Genomic DNA, 16,588 nt, shown 5'->3' with positions numbered 1-16,588 from the left:
GGGAGTTGTCCTGGCATGTTTAGGTGCAAGCAGAGTGAAAAAGAGGAAGAACAGTAGTACATGAGATCAGAGATGTTATGGTAAGGGTGAGGGGAAGATGAGAGGGAAACATGATATCATGTGTGAATGTGAGAAGAAAACTAATTTTGGAACTGATTGGAGCATGAGGTACAAGATGGTGGGGAAAGTAAAACCCAAGTGTAATATCTATCCCTATTAAGCACAATGAAAGACCTTGTCCCCATAAGCAACTTATCTAGACCCTAGTCAAACTAGAAAACCCTTGAAATTAGCTTATATAACATTTTAAGTCAAGCTATAGATCACACCATTTTAGTAACCATGCCTAAAAAATATCCCACCAACATCAGAATGTCTCTTTTGCTGCCCAAGCATTATGGGAAATTCATCTTATTTTTAATAGGCTTCATAATTAGATTATTCTAATTAAAAAGAATATTGACTTTGAATTGCTGGATGAAAGTGCTTCAAATATCCCAAATCAGAAAGTCCACAATACGGTCTTGCTTTCTGTAAGGAGACAGTAAACTGGGTAGACATAACCGACCTTTATTAAGTCTACCGAGAAGACTGGGAGTGGAGAAAAAGAGACACTGAAAGCAGTTTAAAATTCAGGATGGTAGTTACTTTGATAGGAGGGGCATAGTGACAGGGAGGGATCATAAAGATGGTCTGAGGGGTACTTGATATGATTGATGTGTAAATAAGTGTATTTACATCATAAAAATTTATAGAATTGCATGCTTACGATTTGTGCACCTTTTTTTATTCATGCCTACTTAAAAGAAGTGTACTTAAATATATATCAGAATGAAAACCAGAGGTAGAGCTGTCAAGGTAAATGAATGATCACAATCAGCAAATATTGTCCAGGAGCTTGTGAAGACATCCAATCCTGCCCTAGGAAACCTGGCAGAGTTGAAAGAAAGTATCTCTAATATGGGCCAAAACAAAAGCCCTTCCCAGTTCTAGAGGAGGTATGTGAGGCTAAATGTAAGATGGGAAAATAAGTAGAGGGAAGAATGAGGGTAGTTGGCTCCCCAGAATGGGAAGTGGAAATTCTACCATGAAGGGTGGTATAATAATTGCCATCCAGCCATGAGGTGATGGAGGATAAGATGCAACCCAACTTCCTTATAATCCCAAAGCAATACCCATGTATCCTTGTAGTATACTTCTGAACCACCAAAAATAACTCTACCAGAGCAGAGTTTGGCTGAATTTCTGAAGGAGTGAAGTTAATGCCTGAAAGCAGGACATTTACCTTATATCTCTTTGGCTTATGATGGGTCATACATTCTCAGTAGTAAACACATTCCAACTGGTCAGAAGCTGCATATTATGTAGAACTCAGGGATAATATATTAGGCACCAGCATTTCTCCATGCTCATAAGCACAAAGGGAATCTCCCCCAGTCTATTTTTTGGAAAGATTCAACTATTCCACTAGAAGAGAGTGTCCATCATATGACCTCCTGCTCTGGATAGATAAAGCATGATAAACTGCAGGACTGCCTATTCACCCACAAGGCCACTGAATCACATACATACAACTATCACACCATTAAATTAAGTATAATATTTGGATGTGTAACTTGAACACATTGCTGATCTGCCCATAAAAATTTATGACTGGTTTCATAATGCCTCGCACCCCTGTTTACCCTCTCTCCTAGACTCTCCTCCCTATACTCCTTTCTATATTCCTTAATCTGACCCAGTCTCCTGCCTGTCCTATTTAAATTCTTGGGAACTTGTTTCCTATTTAATCCAGTCTCCTATATCTTCAACCCCTTCCTAGAACCATCCCTTCATCCCCTTACCTTAATTGAGAACTGGCTGTCCCATGAGAACATGCAGCTGTAAAAGCTGAATATTTTTCTCTCATAATCTTAGAATCCAGAGCTGGGGACAGACTTATTCCTCACTGCTACTTCAAAATCATGTCTTATCTTCAAAATCTCAAACTCTATTAATGCCCAGGGCATCAGACAAAACCACCTGCTACCCTTCCTGGTTGCTGCCAACTACTGAGCTCTCAGTGCCTCTTCTTCATTCTTTAGAGACTTGGGCTATGGTTCACTGACACCATTTCCAATTCTGTTCCAGTCATAATGCTTATAGAACATTATGTCAATAACCACATACATTGAATGTCCAATACTGTATATTCACAGCTTCTTAACTTTCTCTAGTACTTTTTTCCCTCCACCTCACCTTAGTCACTTACTCTCATGTACACATACACAAGTTTAGTATTATAAATAACTCTGAAATCTTGATTTCAACCTCTCATTCTTCCTCCTGTACCCCCACTCCAACAATTTCTCAACCAACCCATAGTCTCCAATCCATCAACCCCATTGCATTTTCAAGTCCCATCACCATTTTTTTGCATCCTCCTTTCTTTATCCAAATTAAATTCCATTATCACTCTCTTTCTCTTAGCCCTTCTAAGGATAGAAGGGATCAAAGCAAGGAGTAAAATCTCAACCTTGGTTTAACCCAAAAATATCACTTCCTCACATGTAGAACTTAATAGCTGAACATTGTTTGGGAAAATTCTCTTTAATCCATCATCCTAAGCCTCACGTGGGCAATTTATAGTGCCCAGCAATCCTACACTTCCCTAGCAAATTTGCTTTCACCATATCCATTTTGTACCTTTTCTTCTTTCTTTAAACCTACAATAGCCTCACTCACACACTCAACAGCAGATGGCTTCACCTTATTCTTCTTTGAGAAATTGGAAGTAACGACTTGAATTCCTAATCTTCTTCTTAAAGTAACCAATGATCCCCATGCTTCCAAATCCCATAGACCCTTCTCTGTTTCTGTCTTAAACTCTCCTTCTTAAACTCCTCTCACCTATCAACACTCAGGACATTACACTCTTCTGATGTTCTTCACACCCACCTGGCCAAACCTCAATATCATCTTCCTTTTCTTGGCTTTTCATTGTTGAAGAGCCCCAATATTGAATTACTCTGTTCTAAAAATACTTTATCTCTAAAAAAAATCTCACCCAATTGTATGGCTTTAACTATCATCCATATACCAAATTTATAACTTCAGCTTTGACCTTTTCTATGAACTTCAGATTGCTTTATTCATAATATCTCCACACAGTTCTCTATTACTGTTTAAACTCAATATGACTCAAGATCCTGATTTTTCACTCCAAAATTAATGCTTACTCATTCATCAGTATTTGTGTTTTAGTAAATGGCACTACCATCCATCCAGTTGCTCAAACCAAGAATCAAGAGGCCATCCTTCATTCTTTCCATTCTCTAATCATTGATATCCAATCCAACAAGTTTTGTTAATCTACCTTCAAGATATATCCCTGAACCCAAGCACTTCTCTCCAGCCTTACTGCTGCCATGATAATCCAAATCACTATTATCTCTCTCTAGTTTACTTTCACTCTTGCCCCTCACACGTGAGAGTCTAATCACCAAACACAGTTAATTCCCAAACATAAATCAGATCATATCGTTCTCCTGTTTAAATCTCCTAAGTGGTTTCCCATCACACTCAGAATATGGTTCCCCATTGTTCTCATAGGTTACCTGATCACAGAGGATCTGCTCCTGCTAGTTTTCCGATCTTACTTTAGCCATCTCCTCTTATTTTAACTACACTGGCCTCGTTTTTGTTCCTTAAAGCAGCAAAGCTCTTTCTTACCTCAGAATCTTTGTGCTTGCTGATTTCTCTACCTGAGTGTTCTTTTCTTAGCTTTTCATGTGACTGGCCTTTTTTCTGATCATTTAAATCTCAAGACAAAGGTGATGTCTTCAGAGAGGTCTTTCCTGAGAAGTCTTTCCATCCCTCTTCCACCACACTAACACACCACTCTGTTCATTCTTTCATATCAAAACAACCTGTATTTATATTTTTTTGTTTGTTAATTGGATTATTTTCTTATAATCCAGCTAGAATACAAGCTTTTAGAAGACCTTTCTTGTTTTTCACATTCTGGGCATATGGAGAACCTTAATTATATGTCCAATGAGTTGTAAGGAGTATGCCCCAACAAGAGACAACTCAACTGGAAAAAAAAAATGACAATTCCAACTTTTCTCCTCCTAATAGGGTCACTAGAAGCATTGCTTAAAGATATCGGCCACCCAAGTCTCATACTATCTTCTGCTTCACTATTCAGAAAATAAATCTATAGTGAAACTAACTTGAAAGAATATTTTGTTGCTGCATATATCTAGAACCAAAAAACTACTCTTCAATTCCATTAAGCGAATATTTATTTCATGCCCACACTAGTACTGAACCCCTTCCCTCAACATATGCGATACAGTGATCAATTACACAGGGACTGTCCTCAAGGAACACACAGCCTGGTGGGCAAGGGAGGAAGAAGCTGTAAAACTGAAATATCTCTACTATAACTCCTTTATAAAGCAGTGAGAAATGCTGTCCTAAAGGTGCAAAAGGAGGTCAGAACACAAAAACGGTAGGATCTGTGAAAGCTTTTGCCAAAAAGAGACATACTTGGACTACTATTTGAAGCCAACATCACTGAAGCAAAGACATAAATCATACACAAACTAACCCAGAGTGCATCTGGAGGTTTCTTGAATGGAAATGGAAACACACTAACTGAGGCATTTTCTATACCTGTTAGCAAGATCAAGTCCAACCCTGGGGTCTCTAGACTCTGTTTGAAAGCTTCATGCATCAGAAGCACTTCTGTGTCCTTGAACTTTCTTTGCAGTCAGAACCATAGAGTGTCGGGGCAGGGAAATAACTTAGTGGAAATCATTTATCTGTTCAGCTATCAAAGAATCAGGTACTCACCATGTCGTGTCTAAAGGGTCAAGATGTCAGAAAAAGTACAACTCCCTGATGTGCAATTGATTACATAAAAGCAAAAGGACAGTTTTTCAGAAACTTCTATTCTAACACTTGAACACCGGTAGGACAATATATAAAACTACCACATAATATAGACTGGTCTTAGCCCTTACAGAAGAGGCCAGGGTTTCCCCAACTCATAAATCAGATCTCTAAATAGATCAGTGATTCTTGGAGCATTGAATGAGAACTCATAAGTATGTGTAAGTTTAGGTAGAATCTTCTATTGTCTGAATTCTAGTTTTTCTGTATGCAAAAAGAAGTTAGTAATACCAATATCTGTGAGTTATTCTAAGCACCAAATGAAATAGATGTTCTGTAATATCACTTGATATTACAAGTGTACTTGTATTTACAAGTACAATATTACTTCCATGCTATACTTCCTTCTGAAAAAAATTGCCAGGTTTTTCTCTTCAATTCAGGGGATGGATTTTACTATTGACTCCTGCCTCAATGAAGAACATTAATGGTTTTACCCTCATTCCATCAATACAATGGAAACTCCTTCAAGAAATGTTGGAATCCCTTTCAACAATCAGTCTCATCACTCAGTAAGTACTTTCTAGAAACCCTGTCAATGTATCATTGAAAATTGATCCCAGAACCCTTAAAAAATATTATTTTTTACTTAAAAATAAAAGTAAGACCTAGCCAGTGCAATAAGTCAAGAAAAAGTAATAAAATGCATACCTATTGGAAAGGAAGAAATACAACTGTCTCTATTTACAGATGACTTGGCTGTCTCCACAGAAAATCCCAAGGAATCTGAATATACATGTATATCTTCGAACTAAGTGAGTTCAGCAAAGTTGTGGGATACAACATGATGTAAGGACAATATACAAAAGTCAAGTGCATTCTTACATACAAGCAAAGAAAAATTGGAAATTAAAATTTGAAGTAAAAAATACCATTTGCAACAGCACTAAAATGTGAAGAATTTAGATATGAATCTAACAAAATACATTCAGGATCTGTACATAAAAATGATAAAGCACTGATGAAAGAAATTTTTTAAAAGCTATATAAGTAGATATATATTCCATATTTTTATGGATTAGAAGACTCAATATTGTTAAGATGTTGATTCTTCCTCACTTCATTTGTAGATTCAGTGCAAATCCAATCAATTCCCAGCAAAAATTTTGTAGCTATTGACAAGCCAACTGTGAGATTTATGTGAAAATATAAAGGACTTAGAGCAGCCAAAACAACTTTGAACAAGAACAAAGTTGTTTGATACTACCTGATATTACAGTTTTTTATAAAACTACATTAAGCAATACAGCATAGCATTAGCATAACAATAGACAAGTAGTTTGATGGAAGAAAATAGAGTTCATAAATTAACACACACGTATATGGACAACTGATTTTTAACAATTACACAAAGGCAATACTGCTGTGATAGAATGGTCTTTTCCATAAGTGGTGCTGGGACAACTGAATATCCAAGTGCAAAAAAATTTTAAAAAAAGAAATAACTTAAATCTATACCTCACACCATTGGTGGGAATGCAAGTAAGTGCAGCCACTTTGGAAAACAGCATGGAGATTCCTCAAAAAATTAAAAATAGAGCTACTCTATGACCCTGCAATTGCACTACTGGATATTTACCCCACGGTTACAGATGTAGTGAAAAGAAGGGCCATCTGTACCCCAATGTTAATGGCAGCAGTGGCCACAATCATCAAACTGTGGAAAGAGACAAGATGCCCTTGAACAGGTGAATGGATAAAGAAAATATGGTACATATATATAATGGAATATTATGCAGTGAGAAAAGGTGAATATCCAACTTTTGTATGAACACAGACAGGACTAGAGGAGATTATCTGAGTGAAATAAGTCTAGCAGATGAAGTCAGTTATCATATGGTTTCACTTACTTGTGGAGCATAACAAATAACATGGAGGACATTAGAAGAAGGAAAGGAAAAGTGAATTGGGGTAAATCGGAGGGGGAGATGAAACATGAGAGACTGTGGACAAACTGAGGGTTTTGGTGGGGGGATGGGTGAGCCTGGTGGTGAGTATTAAGGAGGGCACAAATTTCATGGAATACTGGGTGTGGTGCATAAACAATGAATCTTGGAACACTGAAAAAAATAAAATTAAATTAAGATGCTAAAAAAATTAATTCAAAATCAAACATAGACCTAAATGTAAACTTTAAAACTATGAAACTTCCAGACCAAAGCATGGAAGAAAATCTTTGTGATCCTAAGTTAGACAACCATTTCTTAGATATGATGCCAAAACACCAAATCCATAAAAAATAAACTGATAGATTGGGCTTCAAAATTTTTAAAATCCTCTCTTAAATGTTGTTAAGAAAATGTTAAGCCAAAACCTGGGAGAAGATATTGGAAGATCACATATATAATCAAAGACATGTGTCCAGTTTATATGTATAGAATTTTCAAAACTCAACAATAAGAAAACTAGTAATCCAATAAAAATAGGTTAAAAATTTGAACATACATAGCAACAAATAGAGTCAAAAATGGCCAATAAGCACATGAAAAGATGCTCAATGTGGTAATTTGGAAAATACAGGTTAAAACCACAAGGTAATACCATTACATACCTACCAAATGGCTGAACTGAAAAGACTAACCATTCGAAGTGTTGGTGAGTGCACACTAATCTTTCCACTCTCCCATTCCCACTATTACTCTAGTTCAAATTCTTATGAATGCTTGTCTTTACTGTTCAAATAATTTCCCAACAGGTCTCCCCATTCTTATTACTGCCACCCTCCAGTTGTTGACACTGCAAAGAGTGCTCTGTTTGTATCCCCCCAAAATTTACATGTTGAAATCCTAACATCCAGTGTGATGGATTAATAGGTGTAGCCTTTGGGGGTGATTAGGTCGTGTGAACAAAGCCCTCGTGAATGAGATTAATCCCCTTATGAAATCATGAGACCTGAGAGAGCTCTCTTGCCACTTTTCACCATGTAAGGATATGTCTGTGTCTGTGACCCAGAAGAGGGCCTTCATCCAACTGTGCTGGTGCCCAGATTTCGGACTTTCAGCCTCCAGAACCGTGAGAAATAAACTTGCTATTTATAAGCTATCCATTCTGTGGTATTTTGTTATAGTGGCCTAAACAAACTAAAACAGAAAACTGGTCCTGGAAGTGAGGTTGCTGCTATAACAAATAGCCAAAAATGAGGAATCAGCTTTGGAACTGGGTAATGGGCAGAGGCTGAAAGAGCTGGAGGTACATTTTAGAAAAAATCTACATTTCAGTAAATAGACTGTTTAGGGCAATTCTCACTGAAGACTCAGAAAGAGAAGAGAAAGGATAGAGAAAGCCTAAATCTTTTTTTTTTTCTGTTTTCTTCAATTGTTTCTTTTTTTTTTTTAAATTGAAATCTAGTTGATGCACAACGTTACATTAGTTTCAGGTGTACAACATAGCGATGTGGCAAGTTCATATGTTATATTATACTCTCCACAGGTGTAGCTACCACTTGTCACCATACAAAGCTATTACAATACCATTGGCTATATTCCCTATTTTGTATATTTCATACCCATGACTTACTCATTCTGTGCATCTCTAGGAATGCACCCATTTCTTCCAGATTGTCAAATTTGCTGGCGTATAGTTGCTCATAATATGTTCTTATAATTGTTTGTATTTCTTTGGTGTTGGTTGTGATCTCTCCACTTTCCTTCATGATTTTATGTATTTGGGTCCTTTTTCTTTTCTTTGTGATAAGTCTGGCCAGGGGTTTATCAATCTTATTAATTCTTTCAAAGAACCAGCTCCTCGTTTCATTGATTTGTTCTATTGGTTTTTTGGGGTTTTTTGTTTGTTAGTTTGTTGGTTTCTATTTCATTGATTTGTGCTCTGATCTTTATGATTTATCTTCTCCTGCTGGGTTTAGGCTTTCTTTGTTGTTCTTTCTTCAACTCTTAGGTGTAGGGTTAGGTTATGTATTTGAGACCTTTCTTATTTCTTGAGAAAGTCTTGGATCACTATATATTTTTCTCTCAGGACTGCCTTTGCTGTGTCCCACAGATTTTGAACAGTTGTGTTCTCATTTTCATTTGTTTCCATGATTTTTTTCAATTCTTCTTTAATTTCCTGGCTGACCCATTCATTCTTTAGTAGGATGCTCTTTAGCCTCCATGTATTTGAGTTCTTTCCAGATTTCCTCTTCTGGTTAAGTTCTAGCTTCAGAACATTGTGGTCTGAAAATATGCAGGGAATGATCCCAATCTTTTGGTACCATTGAGACCTGATTTGTGACCCAGGATGTGATCTATTCTGGAGAATGTTCCATGTTCACTAGAGAAGAATGTGTATTCTGTTGCTTTGGGATGGACTGTTCTGAATACATCTGTGATGTCCATCTGGTCTAGTGTGTCTTTTAAGGCCTTTATTTCCTTGTTGGTCCTTTGCTTGGATGATCTGTCCATTTCAGTGAAGGGCTGTTAAAGTCCCCTCCTATTATTGTATTATTGTTGATGTGTTTCTTTGATTTTGTTATTAATTAGTTTATGTAATTAGCTGCTCCCATGTTAATGGCATAGATACTTAAAATTGTTAGATCTTCTTGTTGAATGACATAGTGTCCTTCCTCAACTCTTGTTATAGTCTTTGGCTTAAAATCTAATTAATCTGATAAAAGGATTGCCACCCAACTTTCTTTTGATGTCCATTAGCATGGTAAATTGTTTTCCACCCTCTCACTTTAAATCTGGAGGTGTCTTTGGGTCTAAAATGAGTTTCTTATAGACAGCATATTGATAGATTTTTTTTAATCCACTCTGATACCCTATGTCTTTTGATTGGGCATTTAGCCCATTTACATTCAGGGTAACTATTGAGTGATATGAATTTAGTGCCCTTGTATTGCCTGTATGGTGACTGTAACTGTATATTGTCTCTGGTCCTTTCTGGTCTACTAATTTCAGGTTCTCTCTTTGCTTAGAGGACCCCTTTCAATATTTTTTTCCATTGTATGTTACAGACTTCTTGTCCTGGGCTGCTTTCAGGATTTTCTCTTTGTCACTAAGACTTGTAAGTTTTACTATTAGATGATAGGGTGTGGAGCTATTCTTATTGATTTTGAGGGGGATTCTCTGCACCTCCTGGATTTTGATGCTTGTTCCCTTTGCCATATTAGGGAAATTCTCTACAATGATTTGCTCCAATATACCTTCTGCCCCCCCCTTTCTTCTTCTTCTGGAATCCCAATTATTCTAATATTGTTTCATCTTATGGTATCACTTATCTCTCAGATTCTCCCCTCCTGGTCCAGTAGTTGTTTGTCTCTCTTTTGCTCAGCTTCTTTGTTCTCCATCATTTGTTCTTCTATATCACTAATTCTCTTCTCTGCCTCATTCATCCTAGCAGTAAGAGCCTCCATTTTTTTATTGCACCTCATTAATACCTTTTTTATTTCAGCTAGTTTAGATTTTTGTTCTTTTATTTCTCCAGAAAGAGCTTTTATTTTTCTAAGCAGGGCTCCTCTAATATCTTCCATGCCTTTTTCGAGCCCAGCTGGCACCTTAGAGAATTGTCATTCTGACCTCTAGATCTGACATATTACCAATGTCCATATTGATTGGATACCTAGCTATTGGTACTGCCTCTTGTTCTTTTTTATTTTTTGTGTGGTAAGTTTTTCCACCTTGTCATTTTATCCAGATAAGAATATATGAATGAGAGAATAAAATACTGGAATGGTGGCAAAGACCCCAGAAAAATGTGCATTAATCAAATCAGAAGAGACCCCAAATTGTGGGGAGAAAAAAGGGGGTAAAAAGAAGTTCAAAAAAAATTTTTTTAAATAATACATGCACACACACATATATATATATGTGTGTGTGTGTATATATATATATACATATATACATGTATGTTAGACTAGTGAATAGAACAGAGCCACCCACTTGATTTGGGGTATATTTTGGTCTCTTAAAAGAAACTACCTCCCAAAATTTTAAAGAAAGGAAAAAAATACACACACACACACACACACACACACACACACACACACAAACAAAAATAAGGGTAAACAGGATAACGGGATGGAATATGACTGTAAAGATGAAAATTTTTAAAAATTCTAAAAAAGTAGTTGATAAGTTGGTTGGGAAAGGAAAGAAAAAGAAAGTGGAGAGAATTTGCTCAGGCTGGAGACTAGAACAAAGCCCTGTGCTAGATTTAAGGTATATTTTGATGTATTAGAAGACATTGTATCCCAAAAAATTTTAGGAGAAAAAACCCTATATGTATACAAAAAAATAAAAGTAGATACAATGGAGGATAAAATATGAGTATAATAATGAAATTTCAAAAAGATTTTAAGAAAGGTATTGTTAAGATAAACTAGTTAAAAAACATTAAAAAGGGAAAGAGTAAAGTTAAAAAATTAGAATAAAAAAATTAAATTAAAAAATTTAATTAACTTTGCAAGACTAAAGCATCATGGGGAGAAAGCAATGAATTCCATGCTTTAGCTGACTTCCCTGCTCTAATACCTGCGAGCTCTGCTACAGTCAGACAGTCCCAATCCTTCTGTGACCCCGCAGGACCTGAAACCATGCTGACCTCACAAGGGCTCCACCCCCGCTTAGCCTCTTGAGCAACGTCCCTCAGTGGAGCAGACTTCTAAAAGTTCAGATTTTGTGCTCTGCTGCTCCACCGTTTGCTGGGACCCAGCCCCTCCCCACTCAGTCTATCTTCCCATCACTTCAGATTCACTTCTGCCCACGTCCTACTTTTCAGAAAGTGGTTGCTTTTCTGTTTCTAGAATTTCTGCTCTTCTTCCCTTCGATCTCCTGTTGGATTTGTAGGTGTTCAGAATGGTTTGATAATTATCTAACTAAACTCTTGCGACCTGATGTCATCTCAGCCTGCTACTCCTCCACCATCTTGACTCCGCCTCTGAGCACATTATTTTATTTCAGTCTGCTGTGCCCTTTACAAATCCATTCTTTTTACATGGAATGTAAAAACTTATAACCATTTGCCAAGATTCTGCTACAACATCACTTCTTCTGTGATGCTGTCCTCCAAGCATCATGTCTTCTGTGTTCTCATAACACTTTGTTTCTTCAGTCTATAACAACTCTCTTGGTGTGTTATAAGAACTAACTTGCATGTCTGCTTCTTCTATGCTGTGAGCCCTTTAATGGTATTAATTAAAATCACAATTAGTTCATGGTAGGTGCTCAGTAAATGCTTGAGAAAGATGAAATATTCTTTTTTTAATTATTTTTTTATTTGAGAGAGAGAGAGAGAGACAGTGAGAGAGAGCATGAGAGGGGAGGTCAGAAGTAGAAGCAGACTCCCTAGGGAGCTGGGAGCCCGATGCAGGACTGGGTCCCAGGTCTCCAGGATCATGACCTGAGCCAAAGGCAGTTGTTTAATTAACTGAGCACCCAGGCATCCAAGATGAAATATTCTCAAACATACTTTAATTTATATCTACTCTAAAGCTTCCTTTTATTTTTATGTCTAAGCTGTCCTTAGTGTGGGAATGATTTGCAATTTAGAAAGACACTTGCCTGAAGTACAAGTTTAATTCCTTTTTTTTGTTTTTTTTGTCTACAAATAGGAGAGGATCATCAAATGTCATCTGGGGACTTCCCCACTCCCTGCACCTTGGTACCAAGCAAGATGGTCCTTTCCAAAAACTGCAAATTTAATTAAAACAAATGAGCTCTTGGATCCGGAAGAGATTCCTGACCTTGGACTCTTTCACAGGAGGTGAAAGGCAAGTCAGAGATTGTTTCAAGGTGAAATATTTGGATTTTTTAGTTTCCTTCACTTTCTTTTTGTCTAAATCGCTTTTCTTTTTGGTGCTCACTAGCATCAATACAGGCAGGCTCACACAGGTGAAAATTGAAATTTAAACCATCTTTTTCTTATTTGGGTGTCTTGATGGAGTCCTGGTTTTCAGTTCCTTTTGCTGCCTGTTTTGCATGCATCAGCCATTTACAAAACGTCTGAACATTCATGTGGAGGAAGTTACATAAGAAGAGAGGCTGGGGAATGGAAATCCAAGAAACTTTTTTTGGCCTCAGCATGATGTTATGAAATATTTATAGCTTCCCTGTAGTCCTGAACTGATGATCATTTTTCCAGAAGATTTCTAGGGGGTTTTGTCATTGTCATATATTACCTTCAAACAAGTACCTTAATAGTCCTCCAAGGACATCAACCTTACTCTCCTTAAAGTAAGGAGAGTTTGTTTATAGAGTTGTTTACTGCTGTGTGACCTGTGTTTTTAACATAAATCTGGCCCCTGGAGCATTAAGTTTTAGATTTTCTTGCTGCAATGGATGATTCTCTCAGAAGTTTATATTATTAATTTAATTGTCTCCAGCCCCATTGGGAGCTTCAGTTTTGTGGGGAATGGTTACAAGAAGTGTGACCCAACCTTAAACCAATTAGGCAATAATTAAGTAAACTCTGCCTAAACTTGCCATTTCTTGCCACTCAGGAATACTTAAAATTCTTTGAAACACACATGAGAGTTGAACTTCAGATATGTCAAGAGCATTGGGGGCAGAAAGGTCAGTTTATTTGTTCAGCAGTCCTAATATGAGTAGAAAACTAGGACTAGGGGCAGAGTTAAGAGTGAAGTAAACTTTGGCTCAGTGTCAGAATACGTATTGTAATACTCAAACTGGATGAGGCCAGTACTCTCTTACTGAGACCCAGTAGATTTTCTTTTTTTTTTTTTTAAGATTTTATTTATTTATTTGACAGAGAGAGATCACAAGTAGGCAGACAGGCAGGCAGAGAGAGTGAGAGGGAAGCAGACTCCCTGCTGAGCAGAGAGCCCGATGTGGGGCTCGATCCAAGGACCCTGAGATCATGACCTGAGCCGAAGGCAGCGGCTTAACCCACTGAGCCACCCAGGTGCCCCTAGATTTTCTTAAGAATAATGACAACTCCATAATTTTCAATATAGAGATGCCACTCTAGTCACAAGTGGATCCTAAGGAATTGGATTGGAAGCTACTTTTGCATAGCAATTTATATAAAATTGTGAAAACATCATTTGCCCATATCAGTGAATTGAGGAAAAGTAATAAATGTTTGGAGAAGCTAAAGGGCCGCAAGCCACTTTTGCTGCTGCTGCTGCTCAGGGAACAAATAGTGCATTCTCTATAATGGAAAGTGTTTAACTTCTTGGTGCAATTATTGGAGAAAGAATTCTTGCTTAGAATAGATTCTATTCTCTGTTTCCATGAATTGACTTTTTTAGAAAGCAGTTTATGACATAAATTCTAGATGTGATTCTTGGATAATTCTGCTATTTTAAGGAGGAGTAGATATGGCATTTCACTGGTTGTTATAAATACAGAGAAAAAATAAATGATAAGGTAGGTAAGATAGGAAGTTTGGTCCTATTTTAGAAAAGGAAAAATGTAAGGTTGCTAACTAACTTTAATATTTAGCACAGGTAATACTTTATAAGAGGAGAAAACAAAGTTGAGGTGGCCTAAAGTTTCTGTTTAACATCCTGGTAGACCCAACGAAGGCACTGATCACTTTTTCCATTTTTCTTGCACCAGATAACTTTGATACCTATAAACAGGTGAGTTTATAGATTTATAGGTAGGATTCCAGAATTTTGACAATCAAAGGAGAGCCTGAAGTTAAAAGTAATTTTCATTTCTACTTTGTTAAGTTTCTTATTTTAGTAGCTTTTCAGTTTCATACATACAGATATACACACATGTATGCCCATTAACATATATACACATGTACACTTACCCTCCTGTATCAAAACTTCAAAATTACTGTATGTTGGAAAAGAACTAAAGAATGGCCAGAAAGGCAGCAGGCAAGATGAGTTTAAGGTGAGAACACCAGGTTTGCTTCTTTTTTTTAATTGAAGTATAGTTGACACACAATGTTACATTAGTTTCAAGTGTACAACACAGTTATTCAACATGTTTCTACTTTATGCCATGCTTACCACAAATGTAGCTATCATCTGTCACCATACAGTGCTATTACAGCATCATCAACCATATTCCCTATGCTGTACCTTTTTTATTCCTGGGAATTATTCATTCCATAAATGGAAGACAGTATCTACCACTCCCATTTACCCATTTTGCTCATCACCCACAACCCTTCCCTCTGGCAACCATCAGTTTGTTCTCTGTGTTTATGGGTTTGTGTCTGCTTTTTGCTTGTTTATTCATTTTGTTTTTTAGATTCCACATATAAGTAAAATCATACAACATTTGTCTTTCACTTTCTGGTTTATTTCACTTAGCCTAATACCCTCTGGCCCATCCATGTTGTCACAAATAACAAATGCCAAGATCTCATCCTTTTTGTCACTGAATAATATTCCATTATATATATATATGTATGTGTGTGTGTATATATATATATATATATACACACATATATAAAAAATTTCACTATATATATGATATATGTGTGTGTGTGTATCTCACCTCTTCTTTATTTATTAATGGACAATTGGGCTTCTTCCATAATTTTACTTTGGAAATAATGCTGCAATAAACATAAGGGTGCATATATCCATATATCCTTTTGAATTAGTGTTTTCATAGTTTTGGGGTAAATACCCAGTAGTGGAACTACTGGATCATATGGTAGATCTATTTCTGGTTTTTTTTTTTTTTTTTTTTTTTTTAAGGAAACTCCACAGTTTTTTCAGCATGGCTGTACCAGTTTGCCTTTCTGCCAATAGTGCACAAGAACCCGTCTTTCTTCTCATCCTCATCAATGCTTGCTGTTTCTTGTGTTTTTTTTTTTATTTTATTTTAGCTATTCTGAAAGGGGTGAGATGATACCTCATTGCAGTTTTGATTTGCATTTCCCTGATGATGAGTGATTTTTGAGCAGCTTTTCATGTGTCTATTGGCCATCTGGATGCCTTCTTTGGAGAATTGTCTCTTCATGTCTTCTGTTCATTTTTATTGCTTTTGTTTCCCTTGCTTCTGGAAACATATCTAGAGCCAATGTCAAAGTAAGTACTGCCTGTGCTCGCTATATTTTTTATGGTTTCAGGTCTCATGTTTAGGTCTTTAATCCATTTTGAGTTTATTTTTGTGTATGGTGTAAGAAACTGATCCAGTTTCATTCTTTTGCCTGGAGCTCCTTAGTTTTCCCAATACCATTTGTTGAAGAGACTATCTTTTTCCCATTGGATATTCTTCCTTGCTTTGTTGAATATTAATTTACCATATAATTGTGGGTTTATTTCTGAGTTTTCTATTATGTTATATTGATAGGTGTCTATTTTTGTGCTAGTACCATACTGTTTTGATTACTACAGCTTTGTAATATATCTTGAAATCTGGAATTGTGATACCTTCAGTTTTATTCTTTTTCAAGATTGTTTTGTATATTTGAAGTCTTTTGTGGTTCCATACATGTTTTAGGATCATTTGTTCTAGTTCTATGAAAAATGCTGTTGGTATTTTGATAGGGATTGCAATAAATGTGTAGATTGCCTTGGGTAGTACAGACATTTCGAAAACATTTGTTCCTCCACTCCATGAGAATGAGTTATCCTTCCATTTGTTTGTGTCTCTTCAACATCTTTCATTAGTGTTTTATAGTTTTCAGAGCACAGGTCTTTTACCTCCTTGGTTAGGTTTATTCCTAGGTATCTTATCTTATCTTCTCTTATCATTTTTGGTCCAACTGTAATTGGGATTGT

The sequence above is a fragment of the Mustela erminea genome, chromosome X (genome assembly GCF_009829155.1).
Source record: "Mustela erminea isolate mMusErm1 chromosome X, mMusErm1.Pri, whole genome shotgun sequence".
Classification (NCBI taxonomy): Eukaryota; Metazoa; Chordata; class Mammalia; order Carnivora; family Mustelidae; genus Mustela; species Mustela erminea.
The sequence above is the reverse complement of the archived record's forward strand: the minus strand, read 5'-3'. Positions refer to the sequence as shown.